We start from the raw sequence: 17580 nt of genomic DNA on the forward strand, positions 1-17580 counted from the left end.
TATGCTAAGATTGTTTATATTATTTCTCGGGAAAGTATCAAAAAACAGGCAGTTATGTTTATAATTTTCTTAAACTTTCCAAATGATCTTATGAACCATTAACAACTCATACATAAATGGTTTGTCATTAAAATAATACTTCATTTATAAATAGTGAACCAATCATGTATGAAGTAAGAAAATCCAATTATTAAGCATATTATAGATGAGCTTATTAATAAAGAATACAACATGTGTAAGTATGTTTGTAAATGACTTACTAATGTGTATTAATGTAAGAACAATGGTTTATAAATGATGAATTAAAAATGTACTAATACTTAACAACTGCTTCATAGTGTGTAGATAACAAAGAATAAAACATTTATAACTGTTTATGAATGACTTACTAATGTATGAATAATGCTTTATAAATGATGAATTCCTTATTTACTAATGCTTAACTAATGTTTTATGGTGTGTAGTTATTATAAAATGCTACCTAGCGGTCTACCATATCATAGTCTGTTTACCCATGTATCCACTTGTGGCTGTATATTGTCATTCTATTTCCTCCCAACAGACAAGAGTCATGATTCCTATGGCCGCCAGAGGGCTTTGTCACTTAAATCTAAACAAATATCATTTTTGGCCAGATGCTGGAAGAACTGATAGTGTATGGGTTTGGGTACAGAGAAAAGAGAAAAGAATGTCAATAAAACCCAATATGATTCATTTGCCGAATGATACATAACTTCACATCAAAAACATTTTCATATAAATAAAGATCTGTTTGTAGCATTAATTGCACCACTGATATAACACAATATTGATTCACCTCACATACAGTTCATTAAAGTTTTAACATTTCAGTCAGTATATTGTGCCTCTGGCCTAGAAGATGAATAAAAAGTAAACAATATAAAACCAGATTTTTTTGGTGATCGTTTTTTTTAAATGGTATTTAACGATAATTGACCCTTCGCTAAGCCACGCCCCCAATACACAGCTGGCCAATCACAGCGCAATATAGGACTTGTTCTAACTGAAGTCCGACACTTTCATTGCTGCGCTCCATTCACTCTAATGCAAAATGAGTCGTTCTCTAGCTTTCTTCTGCTGTATTTTTCCAAGATATGGTCAAATGCTGTTCCTGGGGCACTTGTAGTAGTTACAGCAGCTACCCAGAGAGGTTGAAAGGAGAAGTATAATTTATTCTCTTTCCAAAACCTAAAATAAATCCAGAAAAATGTAGGCTGTGGGTTGTTCCTAATGTGATGTTAGTTAGGTAACACTAGCTAACTTCCTACTTTTAACGATTGTAATAATTATTAGTGGCCTACCCAGCTTTACAGGAACAGTAGCCATGTTTCCATCTAATTGTCATGTGAATTTTAAGCGTACTTTTGAAATGTCGCAAAAAAGAATAAAAAAAGAAATTGTGAAATATGTGCGTTTCCATCAGCTGGTTTGGAGCGAATAAACCAGGCTACGGTGAGTGTAGTTACGTCAGTAGTTGACGTTACAGATGGCTGTGATAAACACGACGTATGGGTTTCAAACCAAAAACAAAACCGGTTGCATGGACCTGATGGCCATTGATCTTAGAAAAATGGAGAGAGGTCCTCAGAAATGTGTTTCAAGCCATGTCTCCGCACGTTATGGGAATATCCATTGTTATGCAGAGTTTTGCATGCCTGCCGAGAATTGCACGTACCTCCAAATAATGCTTTTAAACGCTATAATATCCTTTGTGGGGTTCATCAATGGTGATAAATGATTGAAATGAATAGGCCTATTTTATAATCGTTTTGAGTCGTTAATATTTTATTACACTCACTAGAAGTAGCATTCATTGAGATTCAGCCAAAATATGCGGTGATTAGCCCGTTTGAAAAGCGTGCAGAGCAAAGGATCTGAAAAGTACTTTTAAGAGGAGAATGCATAATTCGGCTGAAGAGATGAAGGCTACCTGCCGAGATTTGCATCCACCTCTTTTCTCAGCACAAATGAGCGTTCCCAGCTGCGAGGTGCATGAAATTCTCAGCAGGCATGCAGAACTCTGCACAACAGGGCAAGACACCGACAGCAGAAACAGCTGATCAGTGGTGAGTTACAAGTTCACTACATCAGAACTTATTTGGAAAAAGTGTTTCCATCTCCCATTAAGCGCATTTACTCTTTTTCGACAAAGGTAAAAACCACCTCAAGCAAGCGTAAAAACGTTTGAGAAATTTTTAGAATTCTGCCGTTTCCATCAACCTTTTCTAATGCGATACTTCAAAATGCGCATTAAAAAACGTGTTGATCCTTAATATCGTTGTCTTTTTTTCTCAATCATTGGGGGATGCGGTGGTTCACTTGTACTGTGTGATCGGTAGGCTTTAGCTTCTATCTTTCATTTTTTTCACGTCCGTTTGAGTCAGTCTGACAGCCTGAATACAACCTTCAAATGTATAATGCAACTGCAAAACTGTCTGCTTCTTTCTGAGATCGCTTTTTCCAACAAATTTGTCAATATTTCTCCAGGGAGTGCAGTAATAGGCAGTGGCAGTGCAGACAATTTGTCGGACTTCGCAACAGTAACTAAGGGGGGCGGGGCTTAGCAAAGTGTCAGTTATATAGGGGTGGGGTTACAAATGTACAGATCACAAATAAAGTAGAGGAATATAATCAAAATGGCCATGCATTAGTCAGCACAAAATTGACAAGGAAGACAAAAACCCCAAAACCCACAAAATAAATATATAAAACTAGATTTTATCTAGATTTTAAATTTTTTTTATTATACATATTCAACTTTGGAAAGTAATATAGTGTACAACAGACAGCATTATGTACTGTATGATTCCTTCCATATGTAACGCAATTGTGCACTCACAAAGTGGGAAGTAAAGAAGAACCTAAGTGTAATTTTAACCAACTCCTCTCAGGTAAGAGAAAAGAGAACAGTATGCACTGCAGCTGTAAGACGGCAGGAAATGAGCTCTGCATCCGATCCGCCATCTGACAACAGAGGCGGCCCGAGCCTGTTAAGAGTCTCCACAACAGATGGACAGATGAATGGTGGTCGGGTGTCACGCACACACACAGACTTCCTCACACAAGCAACCAACACCTCTTCACAGACGGACACAAACACGGCAGATCTGGGTTGTAATAGGTATGCAGATCCTTTGCTTAAATTAAGCACTACAAACAGCATAAACATACTCCATCACAAGTAAAAGTACTTTTTTTAACTATTGCATGTACAGTATCTATGGTCTAGATGGAGTTTGCTAACTTTTTATACTGTTAAAGTAAAATAAAATATGCATTGGATTTTATGTGCTCTGCAAAGGAATTTAGTGAGTCAAAGGTACAATATTTGCCGCTGATATAGTGATTTAGAAGCATATAGTAGCAGTAAAACTAGCATTAAATTGCCTCACAATTGTACCAAAGTACTTACTGAATGTACTTTGTTACATTCCATCAAGACTGTACTGCAGATACATACAAGCACTAATGTGTGCACTTGCAAACTCATACATGTACAACAACCTTGTCTATTAAAAATGGCATTCATATAGAACTAATTATGCAAACACCTTAACACATGAAAAAACCTGGATAACTAAGAAAAACTTAAATGTTTTAGTAGTCAAACCCTAGCCACACCTGGGGCACAGGACACAAACATGCAATCCCAGCAGCCTAGGTATGAGGTAGTTCTCCTGCCATTGCCCTTGACCAATGCACTGGCCTCATAAAATAAGCTGGTCCCCGGGCACTGCCACTGCTCCTTTAGGATGGGTCAAAAAGCAGAGGACGAATTTCTTCATGGGGATAAATAAAGAATAACTTGACAAATGACCTGAAGTGCAAGCATGCATGTGAACCTAGAACAAAAAGCTTTGCCCTATTGTCAGGCACAAATATGCAGATTCACACAGAGATTGATGCAGCTTTGACTGATAGTGATGATGATGACATGGCATTTGGCAGGTCACGCACACAGATGGTGGACACCTAGCGATTTCACTGGCTCACTGCAGCGTGTTAGATTTTGAGCCGAAGCCTGACATCCATGCTGCGTTCTCAGGAACCGCGGGTACAGAGGGAAAAGGAGAGTGAGGAAAAAAGCTCTGGCCCCACAGATTAACAGAACAGATGTTCTCACCTCCTTCATCACTGACAGCCAAACCCAAGATGACCAAAATCGACTGCAGAGAAAAGTTGGACTACAGCTAGTCTGTGATTGTGTGAATCAGACAAAGGCTTGATCTAGATAGAGCTCCTTTGAAATCTGGGTCTCAACATAGCGGCGCTCACTCTCAGCAGGGATCTTTCAGACTGGCAGAAACCCACCTAATAAACACAAAACCATTATTCTGCTCTCACACTCGCTCTATCATTTAATGCAGCAAAATAAGATAAATAAATATTTGCATGACATTAGCCCTGACAGAACTGTGTCCTTGTTTTATTGATATAATGCCACAGAGGGAGAGTTTATCATGCGCACGTTTTCTTGAGACAAATACAGGAAACAGAGAGCATAGGCTTGGCTATGATTGGAATAGCAATGACCTTTGTTATTGATTTTGGCTGGGGTTGCTCTAGGACCAGCTCAGCTTGGTATGTGTCTTAGTATGTGTCTTCATGTGATACTGAAATACAAAGATAGCCATATTGCCCCAATTAGGGTGCGCTCTGACAACAAGAGCTGGTCAGAGCTGCTCCCATTTTCCCACCAACTGTAAACAGTGACAGCAGGAAACACAATTTACCTATACTGTACTGTACGTATGTTGTGCATTACAGCACAGCCTTTACTGGCAAGTTGCCCATGCTACAGAGAATTGTGCGTTTTCTGCTAAGAAAATACCATTTCCGTTCCCAAAGCACATGCTACACTAGGTGGCAGCTTTCCGTCTCTTTGTCCCTTATCTATCCATCCAAGTATTTATGTATTCATCCATCCAAGAATCCATTTCAAGTACCCATTCATCCATCCATCTTTTCAGTCATTCCATCGATCCAATCATTGATCCAAGTACCTATTCAACTATCCTTTAATCATCTATCCATTCACCCAAATATCCATCCATCCATCAATCCATCCCTCCACCTATTTAATACCAATCAAAGTATCCAACCATCCAAGTATCCTTCCTACTTACCTTATCATGTACCCGTCTATCGATCCATCCATCCATCTTACACTCCATGGACAACTCAATGCAACGAGATACACAAGCCATAATGACAATTTAAGGAAAATGAAAGAGCCTCGTGAGACAACCAAGAAACATTTCACTGCAAATTAAGAGTCAATAAAGCCCATTACACTGCTACTTCACTGTTCTGTGATTATGCTGTTAGTTTTCACGGTCAGCGATAGTGCTAAAAAAGACATTACTATTAAACGCTGAGACGTACTGTACAACTGTGATTCAACATCCCAATGACACAAGGAAATCTGCAAAAACAAGGAGGCCAGAAATTAGGCTAAATGTTGGAGAATACAATGTTCAAAGTGGTGTCTCCTGAAATAAATTTACTGTGAGAGCAAGACAGCAAGAGAGTAGCGGGAGAGGAGGTTGGGGGGGGGGGGGGGGGGGGGGGGGGGGGGGGGGGGGGGGGGGGGGGGGGGGGCTTTAATGGGCTTCTCAGATGACTAAGTAAAGGTCCCAGGCGCTTCGCTGCTAATTAGTTTGATTCACCAGGCAAGCTTAAAGCATTGTGGTTTGTTGTTTTGCTATTATTATTTCCTATCTTGTGTTGGCGTCCACTCTTTGAGGCTCCGCTTAGTGTGCCATCCGATGCCCCATGGAAAGGAAAATCATGTAGTGGCCCACCCTCAAGTCCGAAGAAAACACTGTTGTTGTCTTTTCTCCATGGTGTAAAAAGATTTCAGAGACTGAAGTAGCTTGAAATTAACTTTACTGTAAGAAAGAAGAAAAAGTTAACTGAGATAAAAGGGGGTAAACACAGTACAGGAATTGCCAGCAGAGACTTTCAGAGGAGCAGGATGTCACAGTACAATCTCCTCATAAAGGACACTTTCGAAGCAGAGACAAATTGTCCTTAAGGCTCTGTGTGATGGCAGCAGTCAAAAGACAACTAACATGTTCCAAAGAGGAAAGAGAGAAAAAGGGTGGGTGAGAGAGAAGCAAATAATTAAAACTATCATTTACCTTAAAAGCTGGAAACTGAAGTTCCGCCATGTTCATCACTGTTGTCTAAAAACAGACTTGAAAATCAATGGAGTTTGGGCTCTTGGAAACTGGTAGTGGTTAAATACTGTGGTAATCAATAATGTAATAACCTTCACATGGGTGTGTAACCAATAAAATGGGATAAGATGTCAGACATACAAAAGAAACATAATACAATAATCTAATTACTGTCTTGATTTTAAATATGAAAATATTTTACTTAAGTATTTTTACATGCAACAAGATGAAAATATTTGTGCATTTTGCGTTATACACCATTCCCAGAGTTACTGTAGGAAACAAAAGTCGGATTTTAAGTAGATGTAAAAATGAATTCTGTACAGTTGAGGGTAACACAGATTTGGGTAATAGTTCTCTGTGTGTTCATCCCTATGAGCAACTCTTTCACATTATACATAGTACTTCCACGGCTAATTAAAAAATATTTGCTGCTATAATGTCTTGTTCAAGTATTCTCACAATTTCAGTAAACAATAGTATACATGCTGCTTTTAAACACCCAAAAGCGCCAAAGTGAACATTATAGTTGAGCCTGTAAATTGGACCAAAGACAAAAGTGAGTAATGGCACCAAGGGTAGGATCACTTTTATTAATCTACTTGTTGAGTTTGCATCCATTGATTTGACAATGTGTCACTTTATTGAAGAATGTGTGTGTGAAAGTTAAACCTTGTTAAATGCAGTTTCTTTTGAATCACAATGGACCTGAGATTTGAACTGTGCTGGGTGTTAAAGCTGTACAGTAAACAGACCATTTTTCTAAAAATGTTTTACACTTTTGCTGACTTCGGAATTTACCTTCCATTAGAAACTTATTTGCAGAGGGAAAAAAAATGCTTGGTTAGCTTCCCAGCACAATGAGAACACCCTAACTGATGTCAGCACCCATGTTAGCCCCAAGCCCGTCTTCACCAACAAGAAAATATTAAATAATGGAATTATGATGATTTGACAATCAGATAAAGAAAACGCCTCGCACGTCTCCGGCAATGATGAGAGCTTGCAAAACATGCACTGTATAGAGTCTCACAGGTGATGGTACTGACTGCTGCGGTGTATTAAGCTACATATTTAGGAAATAGCTGCTGCCTTTGCATATGTTTTCAGTATTCTGCTGGAGTAGAGTTGGCTTTAAAACAGATGTGCCACCTGCCTGTGGAAAGGAAGTTTCAGTCAGTCAAAGTTGTGAGGGAGAGTACGTGTGTGTTCTGTGTGCACAATCGTTTCAGTGAACGGTGAACTCCAAGAGTCTGGAGGAAAAAAAGCAGAATAATTCAAAGCCTACAGTTTGGCACAGTCAATGCAGAACAGCTTGTATGCATACATTATGTGCAAAACCTTAAATTAAAGATTGACGCCTTTTCCTCGTTTATCAGTTGTGTACGGAAAGACCCAGAATCATACTTGATGAAGAGAAAAATTGCTGGTGATGAGAAGACTATTAAGGAGTGACAAGATGAGGAAGGAGGTGTTTGTTTTCCTTTGCATTGTTTCTTGTCATGTATGACACAAAATCAGTGTAATGAAACATGCTGAGCAGTATTGGCAGATCCGCAGCACCGGTTGGACGGGTTTTGATGGTGTAAATTAGGAAGGATATGGTGTAAACTTGAATGATTACAGCTGCTTTGGAGTTAGAAGTGGAGCAACTGTAATTGGTATCGCAAATATTTTCCCAAGTTCTAATTTGTAGCATCAGAGAAAGCTACGCTCAAGCTAACAAACAAATTAGCTGTTAGCTAATGAAACGTCTGTTTTCTTCTGTGAATTTCTTATCAAATCTCTCAGCTCTCCCACCTTTCCTATCTTCCCAGACAGACATTAATGAATGATATTTCACCACTTTTTTTTACCTTGCCCCCATCCCCACCCCCCTTATCCCGTCCCTACCCCAAGACCCCATGTTCATCAATCGGCCGGTAGAGGGGAAGCTCGTCTGTCTCTTGCTTATCTTCCTAACCACTCTGCAGTCATATCACCCTGACCTGACCATCCATCTTCTGCCATCTCCCTCCATCATCGTGAGCGTGTCTGTTTGTGTGTGGGTGTGTGTGTGTATTGGGCTGCATGGCAGCGCTGCATTTTCCAGCCCAAAAGCATCCACGTTTCCCTTCCAACAGGCCTTGAAAACGCTTCTGCTCGCTGTCTGCAGTGGCTGAGATCTTTTGCTCTAAAATGTCTGTTTGGTCTTGTGTAAAAGAGAAACGGAGCGAGCAAGAGCGTCAAGGGGTCTGGCTGGCTTTCAGCTCACAGTTTATTGCGGGTGATGTATCTGAAGACAACCGCTGACAGCTTTGCAAACCTTTGAACCCCACATCAAAGGATGACAAAATGGTGGGCAATGTGTGGCAATTTGATCGGTTGAAATGAGTTGCCGTCATCAGACGTGGACTATCACTGATCTGAAATTCCAAAAAGTTTGTGGAAAGCCTGTTTACCCATTGCTATTCAACGTTCAGCTATTTCAAAATAAACTCTTCTGTGAGTCAGCACTCAAACACTGAATATTCCCATCCTATGGTCAGTGACCTGTCCTGATTTAAAGTAAAAGTTTTCTCAACTGGCACAAACTCTACACCACATTTGCATGATGCTAAGCTGCCCCACTTATCAGCTGCTGCATGAACTGCTGGATCTTGACTTTAATGGCTTTAAACCTACCGCACACATGCGATAAAATCCTTTTGGATCCCACTATGAAATTGTGTGCCTAAATACTGCGGGGTAAAAATAAACAGGTGCCAGGGATATGTGTTTCTGGCATTTGTCAGTTCTGCAGCAATCTATTGCAAACATTTACAGAGCATAGTAGAGGTGCTCTCAAGTTGTGGCTATGCAATCATTTGCTTCAACATTCAGAAGGAAAGAAAGAATAAAAAAAAAAAATTATCTATCCTGTACCATGTTGTTACTATGCTGCAACAAATCAAGACACTATAGCCTGGTGTAGACAGCAATCGGTAAATGCTCCTCCAGTTTGAAATGATAGTAGTGCTGAAACAAATAGTTAGTTAGTCAATCAACAGAATATTAATGGCTACAATTTTAATCGATTCATCGTATTTAGTCCTTTAATCAGCAAAAATGACAAATATCCTCTGACATTTTATCAATATTTCAAAACAACAATTGATTGAAAGTAAAAAAATAAAAAAATAAACGACAGATTAATCAATAATTGAAATAATCGTTAGTTGGAGCCTTTCAGGTAACCGTCATGTTCAATTTCTACAGCAGTCATGCTGGCAGCCACTTAGTAACATTTGCATAATATTCTTTGTGATTAAAGAGAGTCATATTGCCATTAAATAAAAGAATATAATGTTCTTACACATGACATTTCTGAGTATATGATTAAAGCCATTTAGGAGAGAGTAGGAAGTGAAGCTAAATGCTGCACCTTGATCATGGAAATAATTTTATAATTTTAATAATAAGAGGCATATTTTGGCTCTATAGACTGACATTTGCAAGCTACAGAAGCTAAACTACTTTTTATTAAAATTAGAGAAATTAGAGAACTGTCGTCTCTCCTTGTGGCTAAGAAGAGACAATTACGTATTCACAATATCTCAACACTGGCTCCTAAAGAGCAGGTAGCATTATTGATTGTTTGCAGCCTTAATGTTGCTAGGCTACAGAGTCTGTAGTGAGTCTTTTAGCCCTAAGTGTTTGTTAGAAAGTACTGTTTGACCTACGGGAGATTCTGGTGGCTTGTGTACTGTGTACTTTTGCTGCCACTGTTACAGGGTTGTCAAGCTCGGACACAGGAAGCAGGGATTTGGGCCCAGATGCAGACACTTGCATAGCAGGAACTGTTTCTCAGCATTTATTAACAAACAGGATAAACTTACAATCCAAGCAAAGGGGGCAGTCTGACGAAAAGCAATAGTACAAACAAAAAAGGTAGGCAAGAACCAAAGTATGAAATCTACAATACAACAGGGTAATCCATAAACAGGGGAGCCACTTGGCAACGTGAACTAACGAACTGACAAGAAAAAGAGAACAAGCAAACATATATATCTTTGCAAAGAATTAATCACAAGAAAGAAAGTAAAATTCACGTAAGACACACCAGGAGGGATAACAACAAAATAAAACTGGCTAACAGCCAAAGCAATTCAGATTCATCTTATAGTCAGGCCATCAAGGTAAGTGTAACAACCTGCATTGCCTTTAGTGTTGTGTGCCATGCGTCTATTATTACATTGTGTCTGTAATGATCCTGCAAAAGTCAGAAGGGAAACAGTAATTGAGACATATTGTGTGCGTGAAAGCCAGCAAGCCATCATTTTAACAGATCACTTGTGTTTCTTTTGGTCTTCCTGTATGTGAACTACATCTCATTAATTGCATATGTTACTGTGAAGACAGCCTAAAAAGTGGTCTGAGATTAAATGAATGCAAATTGCGATCGAAAATTCTGCCCCACACGGGTTGTGCTGAGCATGCTAGCATACTTAAACGCTGGCATGCCACATCATATATCATTTCTTTGACTACGAATTGGAGATAAGCATACCAACTAGTACACCAAGCAGTAATGCTTGCAGTGGGATGGCCGCCAGCTATATCAATTTGTGTTTTCCTACAGTACATATGATGCATCTGAAGAGGAGGTAATTAAGAGGATACTGCATGAGACTCCTCTCTTTGTTATTTTGTCTGTGTGCTGTATGTGTGAGCCCATCTGTCCCAGGGGATCCGTGCTGTCTCTTTCTTGTGGGTAATTATGGGTAATGTAGGATGACAGAGGAGCACAGTCACATAAACAGTAAAGGGGCTACTACACTGACTTGCAACCCCCTGATTAATATAGATGTGCCAGTATGATGTAGAAGCAGACACACACACACTATAAATACAGGGACATACACACACGACTCCCATGAATGTAAACACTCAGCAGGTAATGGAGGTGTGTATTACTTATTGTGGCCCCTCAGTAAACACACATTCTGTTAGTCAAGCGTGTACGCATAACATCATCAGCTGTGATCAGTGTGAGATCGATAGATCACGTTAGTCAATAGAAATTAGCAGGGAAGTGTGAAATCAGATTCTGCACAGCAGGTGTGTTTACCTCTGTATGTACCTTTGCATGTATGTGTGTGTTGCCTCTCTGCATGCAGTACCAGTGTGCCATCTCAGTGTGAGCATGTGTTCTATCCAGGTACGCAAGGCAATTTAGCCAGCTTGATGCATAGCATTTATGCAAGGGCAAATACACAGAAGAAAAGAACTATGAAGCAAGAATAGATGTCTTCTTTACTTTGATATATTTGATTTAAGCAAGATAAACAGCCCTTTATCCATCTACGACAACAAAACTATGTCTTTGCCGTAATATAACTGTGTCTGCTGTGGTGCAATGTGTGCAGCTATATCTTACTAGGCTTAAATCTTGCAGTGGGCAGCCATCTCTAACCAATATTTAAATAAAAGATATGAAGCATCAGCCAGCAGCCACTTAGCTTAGCAACTAACCTGGCTATGTGCGGAGGTACTGGTTTTTCAACAGATTAAACAAGTGTGATATAACGTGTTAATTAGTGAGCTTTAGAGGTGCTGGTAGGCTGATTTTTTTTAAACCTTTGAACAGAGGATATTTGTTTAGCTTAGCATAAAAGCTGGAGGGAAAGCAGCTAGCCTGGCTATCGCCAAAGACACCCCCCCTGTTAAAAACCACAACTTTCATTGTTTCAGATGTCATTTTTTGTGTGAGCCAGGCTTTTTCCCCCCGTTTAAAGTCTTTATGCTAATCTAAGATAACCGGCTGCTGGCTATAGCTTCATATTTACCATACAGATATGAGATCATTAGACACGTCTTCTTTTTTGAATATCCAATGAAAGAGACAATTTCATATTAAGTTGCCTTTGAGCTGCAAAATAAAAAAAACAAAAACATAAAGATGGGTCAGTAAAACTAACTTTACAGGTATATCCATCCATCCATCCATCGTCAACCGCTTATACTTTACAGGTATATAAAAAAGGAAATTAAGAGGGGACCATGTTATTTCCGTGGTGTACATCATTTAGACTTCATAGTATTTCAGATCACAGAAACACTGCAGTGGGTTCAACACTAACACGATGTGCGTTGATCTGGTGATAAACACACATTGTGTGTGTGCCCCCTCCGGACACACAGACACACACACACACACACACTCCCTCCCCGCCTCTCAGGTTAGGGAATCAGTAGGCAGCCTCACCAGGAGACAGAGAGCTCCCCAGGCATAAATCACACACCCACACTATTTTCCATCCCGACTCCCCTTTCTGTATCCTTTCTCTTTTTCTCCATCCCCCCAGTTTCCCTCTCGCTGCCCAACCCCCCCCCCCTCCTTTGCTCGCTCCTCTGGCCTAGTTCTATTCCTGTTTTCATCGCACTGCCCCAACTCCCTTCTTATTGCTCATCCTGCCTCTTTCTCCTACTTAACATTTGTCTATTTTTCTCTGTTTCTTTCTCCTACTTAGTTTCCACTGTTGTCTCTCCTCCTCCTCCCTTTGTGTGTGTGTGTCTCTCTCTTTCTGTCTCCCGCCTCTTCCTCCAAATTTACATCACACCATCCTTTGTTTCAAACTGCGAGCGGATGAGTAGCCACCTGCCGTGTACAGCATGGGTGTTAAAATTATACTTAAAATTATTATTCACTGTTAATAAGACTGAGGCAGAGAGGTCAAAAGGCGAGACAGAAGGATAGAGACGAGTGGGGAAAGGATGAATAACTAGAATGTGCTTTTTATTGCAGCTTTTCATCATAGTCAGAGATACTGGAATTATTTAGGGGAAATGACCACAAATTGTGTGTGTGTACTTCATTTTTCTCTGTCCAGTTGTGTGTATTTGCACGCCATGTGTGGGTGTTGGTGTGTGTAATTTTTTGTGCACACGTGGGGCCTTAATTCCAGCCTCACCATCTAATTACTTAAATTGTGCTTACAGGTCTTATTGTAGTGCACACTTTCCCTTGGAGAGCTATACCCTGTCTTCCTGCTTGCCTGCTGCATTAGCAGTAGAAATAAGCACATTAGGCAATTTTGTGCTCCATAATAAGTACTGCACCTGAGGGATGTTTTTGAGTAAAAATGTCTGGACAGAAAGAAAAACAGCTTTCGAGCCCAACCACACTATGTCCTTCTTTTCCTCTCCTTCTGTTCCTCCCTCCTCTCCTCCTCATCGCTCACACCAGGAGAGATGAGTTTCTCGATAGAAAGGCCCTTGTTTTTGTGCCCGGTCACCCCTCACCACTGATTGCTCTGTGATTTTACAATTATTAGTAGATGGGACAGTTCAACCCTTCAGGAAATCGTTTCTCTCAGCTTCCTTGCCAATCAACAGGTCAGATTGCTTCATGTCACCTAAAACAATAGCACTTAAAGGAATACTATGGAATTTAGGAAGGCCACCTCTGTTTTATACTCACAACTCATAGTTGTGCAAAGACGGGCTTCATCCAGCCTTTTCTTCACACTGGACCTGCAGCACCAGGTTTCCATCTAGTCTTCAGATAAAATCAGATAAAGGACAAAACAGTCCAAACAGATGTTTCACAGTCAAGCTACCATGATGCTACAGCAGTCCCTAATAGCAAACTTAATCAGATGCTTACTCTCCTTACCCGCTAAGGACAGTAATCATCTGATAAAGTTTGTCTCTGAGTTTGATTCATAATATCAATACAATTTTTTAAAAAACATTTTCAAAAAAATTAGAATAATAACCACTTAAAACTGACTGCTGTAGAAAAGTACAAAATGGTTTAATCACATTTTATCAATCCAAATCCAGTATAGAATCTGCTCATTGAATCCAAATCTGATTAGGAGTAGCTTTCATCAATTGCAAGTGACTAAAGTTATAAAAACTGAAAGATTCAAAATAATCACCTTTTGCTGCCTTACTGTAGAAGCCAGAAACATGACTTTTTAATGTTCGTAACCTGTAGCTTTAACCTGAAAATGCGATGAGTGACGTAACATATGAAATGTTGACATTAAGGATAATTTGTGTATTTTTAAACCTGGGGGGTTCCATTGACTAGTAGGTACAAAATCTTGTTTTGGAATCTGTGTAGTAAATGGGTTCAGCCAGCAGCCGCATCTTATGATGAGAGCTAGATGAGAGCACAGAAACTGCATCAGCTGCTGCCCACCAGTGTTAGCGTATTCACACTTTATCCAACAGTTGTTGACAGTTGTTTTCTAGTTTGGGTGCACATAATTTAGTTAACATGTTTTTTTTAATTTGCAAGGAACACATAGCTGTGTTTTTATAATCTTACTGCAGCCTGGGAAAGATGGACTTTCTTTGGATTTGTTATATTTTACTGGAAGCTAATTAGTTTGTTAGATGTTTAATGTTGTCAGTCAGGTTTCCCCTTATGTCTGTCTAGGGCTAGTCCATGGGTGTGAATAACGTCCTTATGTGTCATTTGGAAGGGTAGGTCTGTTTGGTTATGTTGCACTAGGCATAATTTACCTCCTTTGAGTTTGGGCCTTAACTTTGTAGCTTCTTTTTGTTTCTTCTTCGAAACCCAACCCTAGACCCTGTCTACTGAATAAAAAAAGAAAATCAGACCTTTTCTTTCAACTTGGTGGAAACGCACACATCTACATCTCAGGCTTATAGACTGTATAAAACGCAGATGTACTTTCTGTGACGTCACCCATAGGTTTCTGCAGAGCGATTGTGAAGCTCATTGTGGGTGGCTCCAGCCGTCGCCATCTTGGCATTGCCCGAATCGCCTAAGTCCCGGCTAATCCAAAAATGGGCAAAGAGGTGGAGCATCGGAGGAGCTGATGCGGGCCAATGAACCCTGTTTGCTGCGGCAACTTACCTGTTACTCAAAGTGGCCATCCCCTTAATTATGCATAACTTTTCTCCCTAGTACAGTTGGCATGAACGGGGAAATTAGCTTAACAGATCAAAAGTGGGTTTTTTTCGTACCAGGCTGTGAACATATTTATATCTGCTGTAAAGTTTGGCATTTTAACATGGGGATCTATGGATATTGGCTTACGTTTGTAGTCAGCGTCAAGTGGCCATTCGAGGAACTGCAGCTTTTGGCAACTTGCTGTTGGCAGTTTTCAGCCCTGAGGTTGCAGTTTGCTCCGGTTCCATTTTCCTGCAAAATCATTGCCAATAAGCCAAGTTACAGATCCAGAACGGAGAATTAGCGGAATGTATCCCCCCCTCTTTTTTAAATAGTTTACATAAAGCAGTATTGTTTTTAAACTGCACTGCCATTATACTGCCATAAGCACATTATAACGTGAAATATTACATTCACACCTCTTGTACAGTGATTACTAAGAGCACCGCAAACAATACAAAATACTGAAACACCCACGCTCAGAACTCGAGACACATTCCACATGTTCAAGGGCCACGCATTACCAGGAGACTTCCACTTCATTAGCTTTAGTAAGGGCCTCTGTTTGGGTGGTTTGTAGGAGGACGAGGTGCTCCAAAGTGTGCCTGCACCTAATGAGGCGAGACGGCAGGATAGAGAAAGTGTGAAGAGTTATGTGTGTTTGTTTGCAACATAATCACCGGTCCCCGGGTAATGGCAGAAACATGTGAGGGTGAGAGCGACTGATGGTGTGCGTGAGGTTTGTTTTTGCATGTGTGTTTAGAGTGCCACACACATGTCCTTGCTGATATTTCTCTCAACAAATGCATGGTATAGCTTCAGTGAATTGCTGGAACAGGAAGATAGGGAACGTAAGTGTGATTTTGTCACAAGTGTTTTATCTATCTTCAAAGCTACTTAAGCGTAAACTTAAGTGGAACAAGGGGAACATTAGGGCTCAAGTGGTCTAAACCAACCTTCAGCTTTCATTTTCAAACAGTGCTTTACAGTATTCTAGAAAAATATCATCCTACTTAATATGAAAATGTGTGCAGCAGCTACAAGACTGAAATATAGGACAAAGATGCCTCTTTCATAAAAACTGCAGTTTGTATGTGCGCGTCTTTGTGTGAGCACAGTACAAAATTTGGTGTCGTTTGAATAAAATATTTCCCAGGGGCCTCCCTGCTTGGCACTTTGCTGGTGTAAAGCCTGGAGCATCATTTCAATATCACCCAGAGAGAGACGAGCATTCAAGAAGGGATTAAATGAATTGTCACCCTTCTTCCTCTACGTCTTCGCCACCAGTAAGAAGGGGCTCACAGGGGCTCCCTGCAGTGCAGTGTAGATGCTGGGGCAAAGGTTTGAACGGGACCATGCGATCAGATGTGCGCGTTACTGGCCAACTCTGGTTTGACTGAATCTGGATTTTTGCCACGGGGTGAGATTTCACCAAACATACTTCAGTATGCTGCTTTGATCACACATCTTGTGATTCTATACTAACCCCTCACCTCTGTCAGAAATGTCTTTAATGCTGCCAGCATTTGCCTATAGCGTAACCTGCTTTATTTGTGGAGGCTCAACAATAAAGATGATGGAAAAATAGGTTTCTGTTATGCTTGTTTCCTCCCATGTAAGATGAGCACTTCGGTACAGAAAAACATTTTATAATTTGTGCTTAAAAGGATTCTTCTCCACTTCAGTCCTGATCGAATCATCCTCTCCCAGTTGCGCGCATTAGAAAGATCAAAGGTACAATAGAAGAATGTCAAAAATCAAAAGGGAGAAATGCAACATTTCCTAAGGGCATGGTAAAGTTCTGATATAACTTCTTCTTTGCTAAAATACCATAAAAAAAAAAACAAGAAGAAAAGAAGACGTGTAGAAAAAGGTCTGTACGTCGCTTGACTGGTTGAACCACTATCCCTCTCTCTCTCTCATTCATATATATATATATATATAAATATATATATAAAAATAATATTTTTAATACCTCCTGTATGTGTTTCAGATTCTGTGGACAGAATCCCTTCATTTGTTAATGATGCTTTTATTGTATAATGCAACATAGAGTCACTTTGTCACTACCATTGCCAAAAAGCTATTTTAGAGCAATAGTACCAATTATACTGCAGATACATTGGCTACTGTATTTAGCCTCCAGTTCTTTTTCTTCCACTGATCAAATAAAATACACACAAGCTATATTTGCAATGCGCATTCATTGCAACCCTCAGTTTGAAAATGTCAATACAAACTGAAATCTGCAGCTGTTGCAACAAACTGAGAGCCAGCATTATGTTTTAAATTACATGTAGTTTCTCCTAAATAAAAAAAAAGGAGCAGATGGTTTTGACTGGAAGCTCGAGACCTGCTCTTGCAAATCAGAGCTGAAAGTTGGACGCTGACCTACTCCCTGTTGCGTGTTTAATTACACCATGACACAAAAGACTGAGACCTACTGATGGCACGATGAGGAGGAGGGACAGAAGGAGGAGGAGGTGG

General features: G+C 40.0%; 2 long non-coding RNA genes across 5 annotated transcripts in view; both read right to left on the reverse strand.

Annotated features, from left to right (window-relative positions):
• Window positions 1-17580, reverse strand: part of LOC123985164 — a 195413-nt gene that overhangs the window by 43078 nt on the left and 134755 nt on the right. The gene's annotated exons all lie outside the window — the stretch shown is intronic.
• LOC123985168 lies at window positions 10443-14200 on the reverse strand. Its single transcript, XR_006828627.1, has 3 exons — window positions 14108-14200; window positions 13645-13722; window positions 10443-12093 (listed from the first exon to the last, which is right to left on the reverse strand). It is a non-coding gene; the product is annotated as an uncharacterized LOC123985168 (long non-coding RNA).

The sequence above is a fragment of the Micropterus dolomieu genome, linkage group LG16, assembly GCF_021292245.1.
Source record: "Micropterus dolomieu isolate WLL.071019.BEF.003 ecotype Adirondacks linkage group LG16, ASM2129224v1, whole genome shotgun sequence".
NCBI lineage: Eukaryota > Metazoa > Chordata > Actinopteri > Centrarchiformes > Centrarchidae > Micropterus > Micropterus dolomieu.